Source organism: Pelmatolapia mariae, linkage group LG4 (assembly GCF_036321145.2).
Source record: "Pelmatolapia mariae isolate MD_Pm_ZW linkage group LG4, Pm_UMD_F_2, whole genome shotgun sequence".
In the NCBI taxonomy this organism is placed as follows: domain Eukaryota; kingdom Metazoa; phylum Chordata; class Actinopteri; order Cichliformes; family Cichlidae; genus Pelmatolapia; species Pelmatolapia mariae.
The window spans coordinates 30,455,573-30,470,666 of record NC_086230.1 but is presented as its reverse complement, the minus strand read 5'-3'; the positions used below and the strand labels follow the sequence as shown (position 1 = coordinate 30,470,666).

At 44.1% G+C, this 15,094-nt stretch overlaps 1 protein-coding gene across 3 annotated transcripts in view; it reads right to left on the bottom strand.

The window, feature by feature from the left end:
* lrrc4ba (leucine rich repeat containing 4Ba) overlaps window positions 1-8,676 on the bottom strand; it is a 45,832-nt gene extending 37,156 nt beyond the window's left edge. For 2 of the 3 annotated variants that reach the window (XM_063470839.1, XM_063470840.1), the window contains exon 1: window positions 6,575-6,702. The gene's annotated coding sequence lies outside the window, so the exon portion shown is untranslated. Of the gene's footprint in view, window positions 1-6,574; window positions 6,703-8,601 lie in introns of those variants that run through there. The other variant, XM_063470841.1, reaches the window with a different exon arrangement.
* Window positions 8,677-15,094: the final 6,418 nt, after the last annotated feature.

Sequence of the window (15,094 nt, the reverse complement as noted above, 5' to 3'; positions counted from 1 at the left end):
GGATCGAATCTGATTTTGGCCAAACAAAAACTCTAAATGACTACGCCTCTAAGAGGAGAAATAACTGCGTGATAACTGGAAAAAAAAAAAACTATTTTATCTTCGGATTTGTTTGATCGGTCAGGTCACTGCAAACCCACAGCTGAGAGGAAAAATACAACCATTAAAGGAACAGTTCACTCCAAAATCAAAGATACATGCCCGTCCTCTAGACTGTAGTGTTGTTCATCCACCTAAATTAATCTAGTATGAGTGCCCTGCTTTTAAAGCTATCAGCTGTTCAGATGCCTGCCTTCTCTTGGATGTATTAGAACTAAACGGCACTCGCCTTGTGGTACTCAAAAATCCAGCCATCCAAACTCAACAGCAATGCCAGAATTCATGACCCGGGTACTCTAAAAGCCCACAAACTTTGATGTGAGCAGTTTCATTTAGTAACTATTTTCTTACTTTTTTTTTCTCTCGCACTATGCACCACTGCTCTGTCACTCTTAGAAGCTCTACTCATCCAGTGAACACAGCAGAGAGAGGGAGAACTCTCTTCCTGTGCCAGGAGAAGTCGTCGTGATGCTGACCAGAGATTTTTTTTTTTGCAATGCCTTTAAAAAAATCCTCTACAGGGGTGTGAAAAGTCGCTTAATCTCCCAGCAAAGTCGCTAAGTTAGCAGCAGTGAGGTCATCTGAAGTGTGATGCTCACTACTGGGAGTGTGAGGGAGGTCAGTCACACAAGCTGAGTATACAGTCAACATTTTATAAAAAATAACCAAATCTGAAAATTCAGAATTAAATACTCAACAAATGGATATCCAAATGATTTAGTATTTGGCACAGTCTTATTTTTAGGTCTTTATCTACCTGCAAAGACAGGTTAATACCCATGACAGCAGCACCTTCAGCTGAGCCATCATATTAGCTAACTGGATGTTTTCTGGATTGGCCGATGTAGACAGTAGAAAGAAAATAGCTCCTAAGGTGAAACTGATCACAGCAAGGTTTGTGGATTTTTTAAAAATTAGTATTTTTTTTTGATAAATGTATCATGATTTCTGGAAAGAGACTTTTACGACTTCAATGGTATTTTGTCATGAGTGTAACAGATCTGTTTTTCCTTCTCCTTGTGGGATGTTTGGTTCGTGTGGTTTAGTGTGTCAATATATGATAACTGAAATGTGCAGGTACTTGGCCGTGATTGATGTGCCATCTTTCGGCTTGCAGATGATTGGCTCCAGGCTGAGGACAGTCTGGTGCCATCGTGGGCAGAGATTTATTCATCTTCCTCCTATTCCAACCTGCCACACGTATTTCCACCTGTAGCTTTTGCCATGCGGTTTGCTTGATAGACTGAAGGAGTTTGTAGTGGTGGGCTGCTGTTTCTTTTGACATGTTTTCCCCATGCTAGGCAGGTAAGTTGATGTATTTTGGTTTATTCCTATCAGTTAGGTCGCCTTCGGTATATTTCTTTAGATAGAACTCTTGGTTATTTTGGTCTTTGGTCACTTTAAAGATAACTATATCAAGTTCAATAAGTTGTTTCTGTGCCTCATTGGGAAAACTAAGATTCTTCATGTTTCTCAACCACCCCACTTTTGCACTTTGAGCACCACAAGGCAAGTAAGGTCTAGTTTTTTGGTATTCATGAGAGGGCAGACATAATATCTCCAAAAGTACATAGCAGCTCACACCAAAGCAATCTAGATAGATTGGTCTGGGATGTTCTAACTCTTTAAGTCTCTATTCTAACAGAAAAGTTCAAACTAAGCCTCACTGAGGGTTTAGTATGGGAAGTGCCTTACTATATCAACTGTTTTGAGTCTGATAGAGAAATTTGAGCCTGAACACCTCGCCACTGCACCACCCAATCTGAAAGCTACCACAAGAGAAATATGCAAGAGGGGCACAATATATAAATAAACCAGTACAACTGAGTCAACACTCTACATATATCGCGGGGAGTCCGGGGACTTGGAAAACAAACAGTGAAGACGTGCACAGGTTCATGTGATGGCACCGAGAGTAATCGTCCTAACCATACAGCAGAATCTACGATTTATCACAGCGATGGCGCGTAGCTTTGCTAACTGCCTCCTCTGGGGCCCTTAACGGTCTCCAGGGACGGCTGCTGGCATGTCTTATCGCCCACCCCCACCTCAGGAGCCGCCATCTCACAGTGACATCAGCACAGCCCCCATTGCTGCCCCTGAAAATACGACAACCTCCAACCAGCTACAAAAAGGACGTTTGGATTACGTGTCATCTTGTGCGACAGCATGCCCACGCTTCTCTCCAGGCATCTCATTGTGATCTCTCAGAGCGCCGTGGAAACCAAACCTGTCTGTGTCAGGCTTGAATCACATGTAAAAACAACAGCGGGAGGAAGAAAAAAAAGAGCGAGAGAGAGAAAACATTTAGCATCACACTTTGGTCATCAGGATTATAATTTCATGCTTCTGTTTCTTGCCATCTCCATCATCAATATTTATACTGTCATCATCAGCATCAGCATCAGTATGCCACAACTGTTGTGCCTCCAGCCCGCACAGCCAGCCAGTGAAGCAGACAGAGGAGGAAAGACCTCAGCCCGACTCTGCAATGCTGTATTGAGCTCTTATGCCACCACTGACCCGAAACAAACTCCCTCAAGACTCTGTGCATAGATGCAGCCAAGCCGGCAGTAGCTGTAAAGCAGGGTGGTCATTGAGGCTTGACCGCCTTCATTACCCAATCACATTTACTAATACTTAATCTAACCAGGAGAAGATAATATCTCTTCTATTTGCCAAACTCAATATCAGACACTCAGAGCTGACCGCTCTCTCTGGCGAGCTCATTTCAGACAGCACAAACCGAAACTGCATCCTGACTGCCACTCACGGTGACACGAGGAAGAAACAGCCGCTTTCAGCCATCTTTACTAGGAGATGATCGGATTTTCGAGCACCTCCAGGCAGCTCTCCCAATGTGCCTTCATGAACTCGTGAGGTAGGAGGGGGAAGGAATCGCCTTAGTTCATTTTTTCAGGCGTCGCTCTTCACTTTAGGTCATGATGAGAATATACTCCTCAGGGGAAATCTCACCATTTCTAATTATGTCAATTCAGTGGATTATAGCTTTCATTTTGTGTCATTAACCATTGCCAATCTTCCAACTATTATTCAATAATTAATGTCTGGACAATCATCATGATCCCCAAAGGGCCAACACCCAGGCCTGGACAGAAGACTCAATCAAACCAATCATGGCTAATTATACCCACCGCGCCATCATAGGGAGCTTAGCATTTCTGCTCCGCACGGGTCAGTGCCCATGCACTCCCTGCCCCCTGGTTACGGGGATTCAAATTGTGCCACATCATGCACAAAAACAGAATCTCGGATATCCAGGTTCTGGCGTGGTGTGAGCACGTGGCGACTGTGTGCGATACGATCCCAGCGTCTCAGATGGGTCCCTCGTCGTGCTGCATTTTGAGCTGAACGCCGGAGGTTCCTCCCACAATTCTCTGCCTCTCTTGGCTGATCAGTGACTCTCCCTTCACCCTTCAACCCGTGTACATCAGCAAGTCTTGCAGCCATCAATCAGTGACACCGCCGCTCTATGAAGAGATCAGCGGCCAGCTTGCCCTGATTAGAACAGTTTAAGTGTCATCTATAATCTCTATCTGGCTCTGGCTCTTTGTCACAGAAATGAGTGCGTGTGCATAAACACACAGGTATGCACAAACTCAGGCAGACACCATATTTAGGGCAACAGTTACTCCCTTTGCATTCTAATGTAGCAGCAAATTAATGCAGTCCATTGTCCTTTTACAGTAAGGGGACAAAGAAAGGCAAACTACACTTTAACCAGATTAAAAGCACCCTGGCTTCATTTGGGAGATGCACAAATCATTGGGACAATATTTTAGGGGGCAATCATTTATATGCTGGACTCCTCTCACGCCCTTTGCCACCTAGGGTGTTTGTTTTTGGAGGATTTGCTTCAACTTTTCTATATCTCCTCTGGAAATAATCCGCAATGGCTCCACTATTCCAACAACGTTAGAGCAGTGGGGGGCTGAGCATTATCTCAAAGTCACACCTTCCCTCTAGGCCAGGTGTGCAGGTGTAATTTACCATGTCCCTGTTAACCTGCTTGCTTGTTTTCATCAAGCTCATCGGCCATGCATAAGTGGTGTGCCTACGAAATTAAAGAGCAGCTTGGCCTGATTCCTCAAATGACTGAAATTGCTCAGCCGGTGCTTAATTTGTGACACAGGAAGGAGTCAGTGGGATGTGTGTGTCTGTGTGTTAAATTTATCAGGTGACAGTTGAAATTTGCAAGATGACCCACATGCTATTTAGTTGACTGCTATATTTTATTTTATTTATTTTTCCACCTTTTGCACATTTTAGAATTAAAAAGAAAATCTGCCAAATGTCCTTCCTTTGGTTGCCGACAATTTAGACCTTGGAGCTACCAGTGTCTAAATGTTCCCGTTACATGAACAGAGTCCATGAAGAGGAAATCAGATGAATAAAACATTCCACCTGCATCCCATTTAACTAATCTGTGTTAACCTTTCCTTGTGAATCGTGACATTGTTCAATTTTAATAACATGCATATTAGGTCAAGAGGTGTCATGACTTTGCACCTTCAGGACTTCATAGAGATCTGACCTACTGTAAGTTGTGCATTAGATTCCCTCTATTTCAAGGTCTTTACTCATTCAGTACAGGGTCTTCTTGATTTTATTTAAAATTAAAATCCCAAGAATGAGGATCACAAGAACTCATGTCCCTCCATCCATAAAAACCACATCACAGATGCTAAATAGACCGCTGTCTTGTTTGAGTGGTCACATTCTCATATGTGGCTGTCTTTTAGTAAGTGAGGTAACGCTTCGGTTTGTGGGGTTGGTGGGAGGAGGGTAGCAGCATAGTTCAAGATGAACAAATTCCGGTGACATTCCGGCCTGGCTTTTGCGGCAGTGAGATGTCTTGATATTTTGAAGCGCTGCCCCGAGCTGGAGCACCTTGGCTTTAAATGCGATATCATGTGACAAGCTTCTCATGAAGCCCAAACCTTGCAGTTACTGGTGCTGTTGTAAATACAGTTCACGATCAGCTAAGAAAGAAGCCTTGCTTCCTCACTATTGACCATAAACCAATATGATTGGATGAAATACATGCTTTTACGAGCAACATAAAAACTTACCGTCCTCTTAAAGTTTTACGTCTCTAGGCTTATTTTGGATCCAATAGAAAGGATGTGCAGTGGAATGAGGGCCCATAAATGGTATATGTCGTGGTCATTTGCTCGACTGTTTTAGCTACAATGGTGTAGAAATTTATAGGTACTGTAAAGAGCTTTGAATTGCGGGGTGTAAAATTCAAGCAGCAAACAGTCCTGCTTTAGCAGTATGAGAGGATGGGAGGAAATCCATACTGACACAAGCCATCTTCCAGTTAAAAACACACACACACACACACTTCTTCTGAACCTCCCTGAAATTCGGCTTCATTTTCTTCCTTCCAGGCATGCAAATCTGCTAAAACGTACACTGTTGGAGGGGCTTCTAGGTGCATCAACACCCCCTTCCCCTTCCCACACATAACTACAGACACACGCAGATCCTTCCAACCTTTTTCTTGTCTAATCCTGCCCCAGTGCCCCAGTTCACCTTCCTACACCCCATTAATAACCTATTCTGTCTGTCATAAAACTCAGGAGATCATCCAGCTGGTCCACAGCACACGCATTGCCAGCAATCTCCTCCCGCTAGTCCCAGTCGGTTCGGATTTCTCTCAAACACTGCACATTAGCATTTAAATCCCCTCATAACCGTATCATTGTGTTGCAGATAGAGGCAGTAGATCTTCATTCATCAGTCCTAATCTATCTGCTCCTTGTTCTCAGCCGGAGGGGCCCCAGGCTCTGACTCAGAGCTTAACCCACCGCGCGTAAGCCGCAAGGTGCCTGCGCATTTTCCTCCAAATCTGGGGTCATCAACAGGGGCCAGCGAGGGTAACTGAAGCCCAACACACACACATTAACATTGTAAACTGGTCCGATTAGGGGGGGTTTAATTGAGTATATTTGAGTGAAAGCTGCGCGTTAAACGGATCATATATTAAGCCCTGTCAACAGCTTGTGCTACAGTGGATGCTCCTCTTATCGCCAAGGTTAGATTAACTTGTGCTGAAAAAGCACACAGAACACAAACAGAAACAAGAAACACATCCCAAGGAGCTGGTGCAAAGTTTGAACTGCGCATACGGACCAAATCCAATCATGCAAATCAATAGAATTGAATCGATTCCCTGTGACACACGTCTGTCTTGTTGTCACGCGTAATTCCTGGATATCAGCCACCTTCAGAGGCCTCTCTCGGATTCCAAACGAGGACAGTTCCAAAATCACATCCGGTCATGATACACGCGGATTTCCAACATATTAGTAGTTTGTAGCGCGTGCAATGCACTTAACTGTCCGCCAGACTCGCGCGCGCGCGCACACACACACAAGCGGACACACCAGACAAACACCAGAATGTCACGAAACTGCACCCGGACTCTGAATGTCATTGAGACACTTACCTTTATTTTATTATGCTACCATCAAGTCCTGAAACACATCTTCGCTCAAAGCGCGCGTGTCGGTACTCCGAGAGCTCTCACCTTCCCTCAAATAACAGCGTATTCCACTGCAGAGCCGCCGACGCTGTCTTCTCTCCCTCCTCTCGCTCTCCTCTCTCTCTCTCCTCCGTCTCCCTCACTGTTTCTTCTCTCTCTCTCCCTTTCTCTCTTTTTCTCTCTCCCTCTCTGATTGATTCACCCTTTCCAAGTGCTGCGCTTCTACCGCTGGTAATGAGAATTGTCTCAGAAATCTTCAGGTGGATGGAACCACTGGTCGATTCAGAGGGGATGGGCTACACTGCCGGGACAGTTTTTCTTTAAAAAAAAAAAAAATAGTGTTATTTTAAATTCTTACTTTTGAAGCAAAAAAAATGTTAAATGAGTGATTTGCGTTAGTCTGCGTTGCACATAAAACCTAAACAGTCAGTTGCAAACGCGCTCGTAGCATTAAACAGCCTATTAATAACGCAAAAATGGGATTACATAATAAATAAATGCATCCAATGTAACAGTAATTATCACCTTCCTATGTGTTATGATTATAATTAGTCACAGGAACCCACACTTTCGTTGCATTTCACTATTCAGCTGCGGTGTTTTCTTACATTTGATCCCAGAGACAGTCACGCACGTGTCCATATGCTCGCATAATCTCTATAAAATGACGGTGATGGTGCTGTTTACTGCTTGTTACAAGGAACATTGCTGCTTGGTCGGTTCCCTTGGCAACACTCACGCACACGCAGTGCTGAGCCCCACCTGTTCAGCGCTACCTCGTTGGATTTGAGTCCTGCTGCCATTGTGGATCCCGTCGTACGTGTGGCATATACAGTACGCGTGCAGGTATATTGATTGGCATCCTAAGATGGAGGAAAGGAGGGGTATTGTGTTGGGCGCGGGGGGTTGAGCGTGTTTATTTCCCAGAAATTAACTTTCCTTTTTAAAGAATGTGAGCACTAATGTGATTGGTTTCAGGTGATGACAGTTTGGGCAAAGCCTCTCCGGGGATAGGTTATTAAATGGGGGAGTGAGGTGAGGTTTAAGGTCAGGTTAAGGTTGGAGGTCTGCTCAGGGTTGAGTTGTCAATCACTTCAGCAAGATATTAGCGGGGAGATGTGCGCGAGAGGGTGGGTGGGTGGTTGAGTGTGTGTCCATCAGATAACAGAGGGTAAGAGGGAAGAGGGGATGAGTGTGTGAGTGCTGTGGGGGTGGGGGGATTGAGACGGGTGATTAGTGCTGGATTGATAATGTTCTATATCGAGACTCAGTGGATCACTCTTCTCACATTCTTGCACCTCAACGCCAGCACTTCATCACAGGCACGTGTTTTCATGCACACACTCCTCACACACGTGTCTTCCTTCCAGCACTGCTCCCGGCTATCGCACACACACATATATACACACATACAGGCATGATTTAGATGGGGATCAGGGTTATGACTGACCCCTGCATATTTAGTCTGGATGCAGCAACAGGGTGGCCAACCTGTTCCTCTCTCTTATTAAACACAGTGCACACTCTACGTGGCCTTGGCTGCTCTCTTCCACTTTATGCACAATATGTTCTCGCTCACTTGACACCCCCCCCCCCTCACACACACACACACACACACACACACACACACACACACACACACACACACACACACACACACAAACAGCCCCACGCTCTGCAGTGAGGGTCTAGCAGCATCCACACTCTGTCCCAGTCCTCTGTAATTCCAACAACAACGGCTCTCGCTCAGTGCTTTTTGCATTGCGTCGCTCCTTCGCCCTTCTCTACACCCCACCCACCCTCCTCCCCTGCTGCCTTCCTGCCTCCCTCTCTCTCTCTCTCTCTCTATTAAATTTCCAGTCACACAACAGTGCAGTGGATATCCCTCCCTCTCTCTAACTCTCACACACTCTCCACCAACACGTCCCTCCTTCCCTCCCTACTCCCTGTCCTCCTCTCCCTCCTCTCCCTCCTCCTTCCCACATACATACCTCAGTAGTCTGTGGAGGTGTTGTCGTCGTCCCGGATCTCTCCCTAACGCTCGCTCTTGATATTGACTGTTCTCTCCCCTCCTTCACTTTGAACCTCTCAATCTCGCTCACTCTTGATATAAGGCTGCTCTCTTTTCACCTCCAGTTGTCTCACCTCCCCCCTCTCTCCCTTTCTCCTCCCTCCTTGCCTCATTATTTAAAAGAGCCCCTTCACATTTCCTCCTCTTCCTCCCCATCCCACCCTGTTTGTATCTCTGTACTGCAGTGTCTGCTCAGGCTATATGGTATGGAGTATAACCTTCCCTCCCCTCTCTCTCCCTCTCTCCCTCACTGTGGTGGGTGTGCGGGGCTCGCTCCATCAGGCCAGACTTTAACTGACTGATTGAGTGGACACCACAGGCCGATAAATGAATAAAGATGGAAGCCACTGTGAGGATTAATGTGCCTCATATGAAGACAAAAAGCTTGCCATCTAGTATTTCTGCCTCTGCCCTGTGGATGAGGTTGCTCACGCCTCCTGTGCTCTGCCTTGTATCGCTGTGTGTTATGCTGTGCCGGCATATTGGTTGAGAGATGTGCAGGCGCTCTCTTTGCCCTGGGTTATGTTTAGGTCCTGTGCCCCCGGCGGTAGTTGCTGCGCCGGGGTGAAACCTCTGCCATCGCCTTACTGCGCTGGAATGGCATGGTGAGAGGAACTGGGGCAGATATTTCGGTGGTGTAGGGAACAGGCCTCCTGCCTTTCTCCTCCTGCCGCTCCCTTCTCACATGCTGTCTCAAGACTGAACTCTTCGCAGCCTCCGAGGCCCTAACAGAGCCCTGATCCGTATCTGATGGCGAAGCAACACGCCACAGGCTGCAGAGATCCTAACCCGTGTGATACCAAATTGAACATTCTGGCTGTCGTGACAAGCAAGCAAGGGTTGAATGCTCCGACGCTTATGGCAGTGTAGACCCTGAAACACTTGGCTTTCACCCACAGAAAAACAAGAAGCTCCTTTAAACACAAAGTTAACCAAGCCTGTATCTGCAACACTAAAGCTAATACTCCTCCCTTATCACTAACAGCCCTATCTGGCAACCGCATCCATTAGGGTTCAATGGAGACATTGATCCTCCCACACCCAGGCCAAGTGGACCTCGACCACAAAGCTCCTGAAGACAGATCCAATTTTAGGTGTTATACGCTGCTCTTACCTGCCTCCTTTTCCTCATCGTCTCTCCACATGCACCCTAATCTCATCATCACATCTTCAAACATGACCACCACAACTCATTCGCACTACGTGGTGAGGCTGAATAATAAGACATGTCTCTCGTGCCTCTCCGTCTCTCGCTCCTGTCAACACCTCCTCCGGCAGGGCGTAAAGCAAACTCTGCCCCAGGCCTATAAACCCCATTATGCCGAGCAGTACTTCTTGCACCATGCTGTATAATCTTCATCTCTAGCTTATAGCCAGGCCAAACTGGCCCTTAAACTGGTCCGCTGCTTTCCTCGTGGTGGCAACGCAGACAGCAATAACCAAAATGTCACCCAGCCATCAACATTTTAATTTCAGGCCCAAACCACTTTGCAGTAAAAAGTGGTCAAACAGCACAGACTATGGGCATACTGTATGTGAGGATGTATACCGGCACGTAAGGGTAACTGCACTTAATATGTGTAATCGTCTTTTTAATGCAAATGTCATAAATCTCTATGAGGCACACAAAAGAAAATATCTTTACTCAAATGCTTGATATTGGAATGTTCGGTATAAAGCACTGAGTTGTTTTATGGCTAATTTGCACGTTTCATATCACATTCAGTGTCTTTGTTCCACTTTCATATGCCAGTATTTTAAAGAAACCCATTCTAAAGGTACTTGTTTTAATTTCCTGTTTTTAAAAAATGTTTTAAATCTTCCAAAGTGAACTAAACTAATCAACAAAATCTTGCAGAAACAGCTGCTGTTACTGTACATCCAAAAATCAAACAAAGCCCAAATGGTGCCAGGTTGTACTTTTCTTTACTAACAATTTGTACCACAGGACAGTGCAGTGTGATTTTAACCAGGCAAGGCATTAAAATGCAAAATTTAACAATATGTATTATATATAATTAAAGTAGAAGAATCTTTTTAAACCTTTTTAACAAATCTACAGGTAAAAAGCTTAGAAGGTCAATTCTGCAGAGGGGGATCGCAAAAGGGACGTTTAAAAGTTAGCATGCAAAGAAAAAATGTTCTTCTTCTGATGACCAGTAAACACAACTGGGTCCATCTATGCATTTGATTAATTGTTTATCCAATTCAGGTGGAAAGAGTGAGGAAAGAGCGAAAAAGAATATTATTGTGCTGGAGCTAAAAGCGCCAAGAGGAGATGAGTATATGGAGGAGAGTGGCAGGGTCAAGGAGTGCCAGAAGCAAGGCTGGAGGGCAAGGTACTTCTCTGGATGCTTTGTGGGACAGTCGCTCTGCCAGGCCTACACTGGGCTTGGCATCACAGGAGAGAAAAAAGGCTACAGAGAAAGTTTCAAGATGGCTGATGACGAAGAGTGGACATTTATGGGCAGCTGCCAGGGCAGAAGTTGAGGTCTGATTAATCCTGGCTGTGTTGCCTGGCTGAGGGTGTATCACGGTTGCATCAGAAGGGCATCCAGTTTAAAATCTTTGCCTAATCAAACATGCATATCATCAACAATATCATTTTCATACTGGATTGGTTGGAGCCTGGGATGAAACAACAACTGGCTCTAGTGCTGTTGGCCAACAGGGTGCCAGTGGAAGACAAAGAAAGAGGAACGGGGGAAAGCATGGTAGAAGGATGACTCGTGGATGTAGTGAAGAAGGACATGCAGAGAGGTGGTGTGACAAAAGAGGACGCTAGGGACAGGGTGAGACAGAGGCAGATAATCTGCTATAGTGATACCTAAAGGGAGCAACCAAAAGAAGAAGAAGAAAAAACATATCTTTGGACTGTGGGAGAAGGCTGGAGTACACAAAGAGAACACACAGGCACAGGGAGAACATGTAAACTCCACACGGGGAAGCCCCAGTTGGCCTGTGGTTTCATCTCAGAACATTTTTGCTGTCAGATGACAGTACTGCACCTCGGTGCTGCCCACAACGTCTATCAAATCAAAGTGTAACTGTAAAATACCAGCTTTTAACATGGAAATTCTATAAAAACAAACTGTTTCCCCAGAGCCATTACCAGCGTCTGCACCTCTGTGTTACTATTCACAACACTAGTTAAGAAATTGTCTCAAATTTTAAACACTTTCAGGAAATGTCTGGAAACTAGCTGGATATTCAAAACGTGGCAGAAATATTTCTAAATATGCATGAATTGTTTTATTTTACAGAACATGTCTGACCAGAAGCTGCATGAACTTGCTGAGCACTTGTGGCCATAGGAAGTTTAGTTATAAACTTTCCCTCCAAAAAAAATTCAGCACTGCATGTAAATGCGACAGAAGCTTTGCCAGAAGCCAGAGGCCAGACGGAGCACGGTGAATTTATGAGCTGCTTGTTTTATCATTTTTGCACAACACCAAAGAGGCACAAAGTTACAAAAAAGAGAGAGAGAAAGATTTCCATCAATGTGATATTCCAACTAGATTTAACAAGGAAATAAAACTCCAAAAGAAGAAAACAGGAAGTTACTGCAAGGCAGATAACACACTGAGGCATGAAGACAGAGAGAGGGGAACAGGAAAACTAGAACTACAAAGGAGTACAACAACTAGTTGAATTAATCAAACAAGGATCAGGACCACATATGTACTTTTTGTTGTCTATACACATTTTTGGGAAACTTGACTGTACTCGGTGTGTTGTGGAATATCAAAAGCTCAGTTACTTCAGCTGACAAGCTTAGTTTTTTTTATATAGTTTGTTTTTGTCATTTGACCCAGAATTAGAAAATGTGAACTCTTCTTTTTACTGCAGTCACATAAGATCTCCCCTGAGAAAACATGTGTTTCACTCTGAACATGAGATTTTTATAAGGTTTGATGTATGACAACACTGCTCAGCTTGACAAAAGCATCTATCCTCTCTCCGAGGTGTACGCATCCACACATCAAATAATCTTAACGTCTTAAAAGCCTACTGTACAACTGCACAGAGCAAGTTCACGTATCCTTCCATTATCTGGCTTCACTTACCCTAACGTCGGCAGGTCTTAGAAAGGTGGTTATCTATTTAATAAGTTAACCCAGGGTTCATCAATCTAGGTAGAAGCATGTTCATATGAAAAGGGTGGTTTTGGCAGCATCTGACCAATCACAGCTGTAGACAGGCCTACTGACAGCTTAGCCATGGACTTAAAACTACAATCATGGAAAAATACAAAGAGGTAAAAACACAGAACACAGACCAAAAGCAACACAGCTGCTGCAGACAAATCAGCGGTATCAGTGTCTGTAACAGGACAAGCACAGTGCAGCGGTGTAGTATTGAAAACACACTGTATGAATGCTGGAAAAGATCGACTATATTAGGTTTAACCTATTTGAAGCCCGGACAGAGTGCTGGTAAAAATGCAGACTGTGTAAGTAAACAAACTTATCAGCACTTATCATCTCTTTTATTAATACGTGGGATGTATTAATCTGATGGATTACAATTGTAATTTCATTGGGGGCATGCACTAAAGCTGCTTGTCTGAATCATGACATCGGTAAGCGTTGTCATTTTTACACTGCGTAAATTTGAAAACACACTTTGAAAAAATTGCTAAAAACAGACATTTGCTCGCCGATGTCAAAACTTTTAGCTCAGTGGTAAGTTGAGGAATCAAACATGGTTGGCTTTAAGACATCATTATTCACAAAACATAGACTACATGCTTATTCTTTCAGCTGCAGCTGCAGTGAAATTTAATAGTCTGGGTATAAATACAATAAATACAAAATACTGGCGGTGGCTAATTGTACCCCTCAGCTTCCTAGTAGATATGGTATGAATTTCAAAATTCTACATCACCTTGTTTTCAAGTTATTGCATTAACAATGCAAGAAAACTTGATCTCTTACCTATGACCTTGAGGCCAAAGTCAATGAGATTCAAACTCGATCAAGATTTTTAGTAGACACACCTATGGCATCAATTTGAAACTCCTAGGTTGCTTCTTTTTACGGTTATCACATTCACAAACTTGGGTGTCCATGTTGTCTGCTCTCCCACCTGGCAGGTTAAAAATTCTATTCAAGCCTCGGCTTACATCATGTGTCGTATGATCTAAGCGTCAATGTAGAACAATAAAAGTGTTATAAATTATTTGCAGAAAACAGGAAAAAAACATCAAGGAACAAAGTTGTGTCCAAGAATCCATATTTACTACTGACGCTCACCGGAAAAACAGATGTGTGCAACTTTTGACCCTCCAAAAATGCATGAATAGAAGTCTGAAGGAATGGCGATGCCATTTTGCAAAGATCTGATTGGTCGGTGGGTGCTGATTTCAGAACTGCTCATATCTAATCTTGAGGAGGAGGATCTGCACTGGCTTCTGTTTCAAACCATTGAGCTTTATCCATCTTTTCTTTACAGTCTGTGTGGCGCTCACCCAAAAGAGTGATTCATGCATGAGGCTGACCGGCACTGTTCTCTGTGCATAAACATGTGATGTATGAGGTGCTGTGACTGCTGTGGCTGTGGTATACAGTGTATACCTGACTGTACGTGGTAACAAAGTTAACTTGGCAATGATCAAACTATCAACAGCTGCAGAGAGCTTATTAAACCCCCCCATCGCAGAGCTTGGCCTGTAACAGGCTGGCGACCTGTCCAGGGTATACATACCACACCTGTTGTCCTAAAATATGTCAGCTTGAATAGTCAAATTTGCACCGACAGAAACAAGTCTGGGTGCTTTTAGAAGTGAGAGTCAAGGGAAGTCTTCTTTTTCAAGTTAACATTCAAATAAAAATGCATGAAAAATGTTACTTACTACACTTTTAAATATTTACTTCTCCTCAAAAACTTTGGAATGTCTCATTGGAGTTGGGAGCTGGTTGCTGCCTTATAGGATTTGAATTTGTAATAGCACTTGATCTCTTTATAAACTTGCAATAAAATGACGAGTTCAGAAGTGGCATGCTCTGAGCTTTATCTCATCTGAAGCTGCAGTGCAGCACTGTGATATAGTGGCATTCTTTAAGGTATTTATGGAGCCCATAGATAACTCACCGAAGCACCAAACAGGCTCTGTGCTGATTTTACATAAGCTACATCAAGCTATACATGTCAGCCATACTTCTTTTTGTTCTCTTTGTCAGGCCACTCTTACCATTGTGACGACCGCTTTCCCCATCTCATTAAACTAAATGCGCCTGAACTGAAGTCCTGAATGTTTGCTGTTTTATTTTGAAGGAGATCAGAAGTCGACTCATCTCCTTTCATCCTTCATACTTGCACTGCCCAAAGGGAAGGAATTTGAGTTTCACAGAGTTTGGTTCACAAGAGATAGTTAGGTGAGTTTAATGGAGGTTGAGATCACACAGCCTCCT